The sequence below is a fragment of the Olea europaea genome, unplaced genomic scaffold (assembly GCF_002742605.1).
Source record: "Olea europaea var. sylvestris unplaced genomic scaffold, O_europaea_v1 scaffold3563, whole genome shotgun sequence".
Taxonomy (NCBI): domain Eukaryota; kingdom Viridiplantae; phylum Streptophyta; class Magnoliopsida; order Lamiales; family Oleaceae; genus Olea; species Olea europaea.
In genome coordinates this window covers 16,348-23,070 of record NW_019254805.1, presented here as the reverse complement: position 1 = coordinate 23,070, position 6,723 = coordinate 16,348, and the positions used below count along the sequence as shown (strand labels likewise).

General features: G+C 44.9%; 1 pseudogene; it reads right to left on the bottom strand.

The window, feature by feature from the left end:
- Nucleotides 1–792: 792 nt before the first annotated feature.
- LOC111386467 lies at nt 793–2,473 on the bottom strand (annotated as a pseudogene).
- Between the last annotated feature and the right edge of the window lie 4,250 nt (nt 2,474–6,723).

The following is a 6,723-nucleotide window of genomic DNA, read 5'->3' as shown; positions in this document are numbered from 1 at the left end:
GTTGGACAGTTTAAATTTCAAACAGTTTTTCCATCCAATTGAGACTTGACTACAATGCAAGTGCGAAACAACGTGTCCAAAATCAATGTACAAATGGAAAAGTTCAATCGGAAAAGTTTCACGGGTGTTTTGACTGCTCGGGCTTTGGTCACTGCCTCGATTTGTGCTGGTCCACGCCTTGAGTCGATCAACGGACCGGCTCATCACCATTCCACATCCAACCAAGACACATCACCGACCCCCATCCGCTTCCCTCTCGATAATTTCAAGCATTCTTTGACTCTTTTTTCAAAGTTCTTTTCATCTTTCCCTCACGATACGTGTTCGCTATCGATCTCTCTCCCATATTTAGCCTTAGACAAAATTTACCGCCCGATTGGGGCTACATTTCCAAACAACCCGACTCGCCAACAGTGCCTCATGGTGCGGCAGGGTCCGAGCACGATAGGGCTCTCACCCTCTTCGACGCCCCTTTCTAGGGGACTTGAGCTCGATCCGCCACTGAGGACGCTTCTCTAGACTACGATTCGGACGGTAGGGCCATTCGATTCTCAAGTTGGGCTCTTCCCGATTCGCTTACCGTTCAAGGCATTCCAGTCAAACGATGCGATCGTGCGCGAGTTGAGGTCTTCAACCACCAATTGTCGTGACTCGCGTCGATGCCGAATCGCATTTGGGCCTGCCGCACGCGGACGAGCACGGGAGGCTAGTTTTCGACCCAACTACTGCGATCCCCCGTCGGGAATGGGGATGGAGGGCGACGATGTACGTGACGTCCAAGCAGACGTGCCCTCAGCACAATGGCCTTGGGCGTAACTTGCGTTCAAAAACTCGATGGTTCATGGGATTCTGCAATCCGCACCAAGTATCACATTTTTCTACATTCTTCATCGATGCGAGAGTTGAGATATCCATTGTCGAGAGTCATTTCGATTTCGATGCACGCCCTGTCCTCAAGGTGCCGACCGCGAACGGGGTACCGAGGGGCGAGCGACGCCTTGAGTGTTCCTTGATGCTTTTGCGTCGAGGTTCGTTAGGCCGTGCGATGGGCGCGTATGCGCAGGTCGACTGAGCGGGTCTCCAACTCAGGATGTCATTCGACCGCGCCCGCATAGTCCTCTCACGTGTGTCGTGGAACGAGTTCGCGGGTCTGCCTCGCAGGTTTCGACAATGATCCTTCCGCAGGTTCACCTATGGAAAACTTGTTACGACTTCTCCTTCCTCTAAATGATAAGGGTCAATGGACTTCTCGCGATGTCGTAGGCAGCAGACTGCCCACGTCGCCACGATCAGAACACTTCACCGGACCATTCTATCGACAGGAACGACGGGCAATGTGTACAAAGGGCAGGGACGTAGTCAACACGAGCTAATGACTCGCGCTTACTAGGAATTCCTCATTGAAGACCAACAATTGCAATGATCTATCCCCATCATGATGAAATTTCAAAGATTACCCGGACCTGTCGACCAAGGCTATAAACTCGTTGAATACATCAGTGTAGCATACGAGCGGCCCAGAACATCTAAGGGCATCACAGACCTGTTATTGCCTTAAACTTTCGCGGCCTCCCTCTAAGAAGATGGCCAGGGAGGGGTACCTCTGCATAGCTAGTTAGTAGGCTGAGGTCTCGTTCGTTAACGAAATTAACTAGACAAATCGCTGCACCAACTAAGAATAGCCATGCACCACCACCCATAGAATCAAGAAAGAGCTCTCAATCTGTCAATCCTTACTATGTCTGGACCTGGTAAGTTTCCCCGTGTTGAGTCAAATTAAGTCGCAGGCTCCACTCCTGGTGGTGCCCTTCTGTCAATTCCTTTAAGTTTTAGCCTTGCGACCATACTCCCTCCGGAACCCAAAAACTTTGATTTCTCAAAAGGTGCCGGTAAAGTCCTATAAGCAACATTCGCCAATCCCTGGTCGGCATCGTTTATGGTTGACACTAGGACGGTATCTGATCGTCTTCGAGTCCCCAACTTTCGTTCTTGATTAATGAAAACATCCTTGGCAAATGCTTTCACAGTTCTTCGTCTTTCATAAATCCAAGAATTTTACCTCTGACTATGAAATACGAGTGCCCTTGACTATCCCTATTAATCATTACTCCGATCCCGAAGGCCAACGTAATATGATCGAAATCCTATAATGTTATCCATGCTAATGCATCCAGAACGTAGTGTCACGGATCTAGTTTCGTTACACCCTAACAACTAGAACCGTGGGGCCTTAACACTTGACAATTCTCGCACCTCACGAGAAAATGTTAAGTCAGCCTTTCCACGCTCACAAATAATTTAACCAATGAGGCTAAATTATACCCACGTTGAGAAGAGAATTTTGAAGTAAGAGATATATGAAAAACAAGTAAGGTTGAGAAACTTTCTTTGTATAAATGAAAGGGAAAACTTTACAATCTCTCTAATGAATAAACTCACTCACCTCTACATGATTTACTAATGAGACTTCCATCTCTATTTATAGGCAAAACTTAAACCTCCTTAAGATCAAGTTGCATTACTTTACAACCTATGCTTAGTTGGTCACAACTCATGCTAGTTGTTTACAACTCATGCTTAGTTGTCGGCAACTCGATCTTAGCTTGCAATGTTGATATTATTCTTGCCAACTCCTGCTTAGCCTGCACCTTTGATAATATCTTTGCCAACTCGTGCTTAGCTTGTATCTTTGACAATATCCTGCAAGTGGCACAAGTGGACAAGTTGTATCTTAGAAAAACCTCATTAACGCCCTGGAAAATTGCACAATTTTAGGTAGCCTGCATTCTACCTAAAATAATCTATTCCGTCCAGCTGCAGCATGCTGTCCACTCTGTTTTGTAGTCGCTATCAGGATGGATCGAACGCGACTGCGTGGGGTGTAAGTCATTCCCCCACCGAATTTGGCGACGCCCTCATCGCCATGTAGTTTCGAAGCTCGGACTCAAATTTCCATAGATCTCCCTCATTTTCCCAAGTAGCTTCAAACTCAGGCAATCCCTTCCATTTGATTAAGTATTGAGTGCAAGGGGGAACATCTCTCTGTCTCACCACTCGATCCGCCAAAATGGATTCAACATCTTTCTCAAAAGATTTTGTGATAATGGGAGGTGCTCTCTTTGATTTGTTTCTCCCTGGATCCTTCAAGTCTGGCCTATATGGCTTCAACATGCTTACATGAAAAATCGGGTAGATCTTTAGAGTGCTTGGAAGATCTAGCCGGTAAGAAACTCTTCCAACCTTCGCTAGGATGGGGAACGGACCTTCATATTTTCTAACCCAGCCCTTGTGAACTTTACGGTAGGCTTTGAATTGTTGAGGAAACACTTTCACAAGTACTTGATCTCCAATGTTGAATTCCAATGGTCTTCGTCTCACATCGGCCCATTTCTTCATTCGCTTTCGGGCTTTCTCCAAGCAAGATCTTGCTAAGTCCACATGATCTCCCCATGACATAGTCATTTTGATTGCTCCGGGACTTCGGTTAGAATCATCAACCATAGATAATGTGTGGGGCATTGTAGGTTGTCGCCCTATTGCAAGCTCAAATGGACTATGTCCTATGGATTCACTTTTCTACAAGTTGTAGGAAAATTGGGCTATGTCCATCAATTTTGCCCAATCCCATTGATTAGCACTACCAAAGTGCGGAAGATAACACTCCAACAATGCGGTCATCCATTCCATTTGTCCATCGTCTGTGGGTGAAAACTACTTGAAAAGTACAAATCCGATCCAAGGAGTTTAAACAACTCTGTCCACAATTTCCCCATGAAGCGGGGATCCCAATCACTTACAATATGCTTCGATAACCCCCAATACTTCACAACATTTTTGAAAAATAACCTTGCCATCTCCTCTGCAGTGCAATCCTTAGGTCTGGAATGAAAGTAGCATATTTGAAAAATCGATCAACAACAACAATTATTGATCCAAACACTTCGGACTTTGGCAAGGCACTAATGAAGTCCATGGTGACCACGTCCCATGGTTGATCCGAAACAGGAAGAGGATCAAGAAGTCCCACCGATAATTTATTCTCCACTTTGTCTTGTTGGCACACAAGACGTGTCCGGACATGTCTCCACTTGATCCCTCATTTGCGACCAATAATATGCTCATTCAATCAAAGCTAATGTCCGACCTATCCCGGGATGTCCAGCCTACTTGGTGTTATGACATTCCCAAATCACGTCACGTCGCAAATTTCTCCACTTATGCACAAATACCCGTTGCCCAGTGGTGTATAGCAACCCATTGTCAATCCAGAATCGTCTTGTCTTGCCTTCTCTGGTGGATTGCATCAATGTTTTTGCCATGGGATCATGCTTTAATCCTTGTTTAATTTCATCTAACAAGGTACCCATGGCTTGACTAATTGTCGCAAGTTCTGCCTTTCGACTAAGTGCATCTGCCACTACATTCACCTTCCCGAGTTTGTATTCCATCACATAATCAAATTCTGCTAAGAAATCTTGCCATCTAGCTTGCTTTGGGCTGAACTTCTTTTGTGATTGGAAGTAACTTGTAGCCACGTTGTCCATCTTGATCACAAAACGAGAACCCAAAAGATAATGACGCCATACCCGTAGTCAATGCACAATGGCCATCATTTCTTTTTCTTGCACCGTGTGACATCGCTCTGTGTCATTCAACTTGCGACTCTCGAAGGCAATAGGATGACCTTCCTACATGAGCACACCTCCAGTAGCAAAATCCAATGCATCAGTTTGAACTTCAAAACATTTGTTGAAATTTGATAAGGCCAACACTGGCTCTGACATGATCGTCACCTTTAAATCATCAAAGGCTCTTTGACATTTCACGGTCCAATCACATCCTTGAGACTTTTTGAGCAAGTCCGTCAATGGGGCTGCTCTAGAGGAGTAGCCTTTAGTGAAATGCCGATAGTAATTTACCAATCCAAGAAAAGACCGCAATTTCATCACCTTAGTAGGTGGTTCCCACTCATTGATTGCTTTTACTTTGGCTCCGTCCATTTTCAAGTGACCATGCCCGATGATATGTCCCAAGAAATGTACCTCTTCTTTGGCAAATGAACATTTCTCCTTCTTGATGTATAATTCATTTTCCCGCAACAGTTGGAAGATAATTTTCAAGTGCTCAACATGTTCCTCCAACGTGTTGCCATAGATAACAATATCATCAAGATAAACCACCACGAACTTATCCAAGTATGGATAAAATATCTTGTTCATCATGGTGCAAAAGGTGGCCAGCGCATTTGTTAAACCAAACGGCATGACAAGCCATTCATAGGAACCATACCGAGTAATGCAAGTAGTTTTAGGCTCATCTCCTTCCGCAATCCAAACTTGATAGTAGCCTTTTTGCAAATCAACCTTGGTGTAGAATTTAGTGCTACCAAGTCGATCAAATAAATCCGCAATCAATGGAATAAGATATTTATTTTTCACCGTCACCTTGTTTAGTGCCCGGTAATCAACGCACATCCTTAATGTCCCATCCAACTTCTTTTGAAGTAACACCAGGGCGCCATAGAGAGGTTTGGATGGTCTAATCCTTCCCATCTCCACAAGCTCCGTAAGTTGTTTTCGAAGTTCCTCTAACTCCGAAGGTACCATGCGATAAGGTGCCATGGCCGGGGGTTTGGCTCCAGGCTCTAACTCAATGCGATGATCAACTTCCCTCCTAGGCAAGAGTTTTCTTGGCAACTCCTTGGGCATCACGTCCTTATTTTCCTCAAGGACCTTTTCAATAACATTCGGTAAGTCATCATTATTTGTGGTGACTTCGGTTGCAACCGAAAATTGAGCAATAAATGTCGGCTTACCCTTCTTCCATTCTTTTGCTAATTACATAGTCGATAGTTATCCCGTTTCCATCCCCATGGAAACGATAGGAACCATGAATGATGATCCCTTCTCCAAGATGCACATCAAACCAAAGGAAGGCATAGGAATTGCATTAACCTTACTTAAGAAATCCAAGCCTAATACTAGCTTGAAATCATCCATCGGGGCCATAGATATATCAACGGGTCCATGCCACGAACCCAACCGTAGTCTCACTCCTCGAACTACGCCCACTAATGGCCTTGCAATTGCATTCACTGTTTTCATCAATCCACCTCCATGGTGAATGTTCAATCCAAGCCTTCGGGCTTCATCATCTGTGATGAAATTGTGTGTGGCTCTGGTGTCAACTAATGCCCGTGTTTGCCGTCCATTAATTTCGGCAAGCACGAACATCAATCCTTTTTCTCCGTTCACCCCCGGAACGGTTTTGGCATTCAAAGCATTAAAAAGTTGCAACGAACCCATGTGACTTGCACCCTCCTCCATGCTATGGGAAGCCTCCGGTAGAGGCCAAGGATCCAAGTTTAGGGTAATCCCACATGAGATGTGGCCCTTTGCAAATGAAGCAACTACGAAGAGCAAAATTTACCCCTCTTTTTATCATCATACTCTTTCTGCCAAGTAGTTGGTTTGTTGCCACCAGATTTGTAATCAACTTTGGGATTTGGCCTCCAATCCGGTTTATTCCGTTACTTGTCTTGTCGTACATCACCTCCGCCTTTGCTAAAATTCCCTTTAGTTTGTTTGAAAATCCTTGCTTGCAACTCCGAACTCCTTTGGATCTCCGTCAAAGATTCAAGAACGCAACTGCCTCATCTACATTTTTGACCCTGCGATGTTGTAATTCTTGTCGCACACATGTTGTACATCCATCCATGAAATA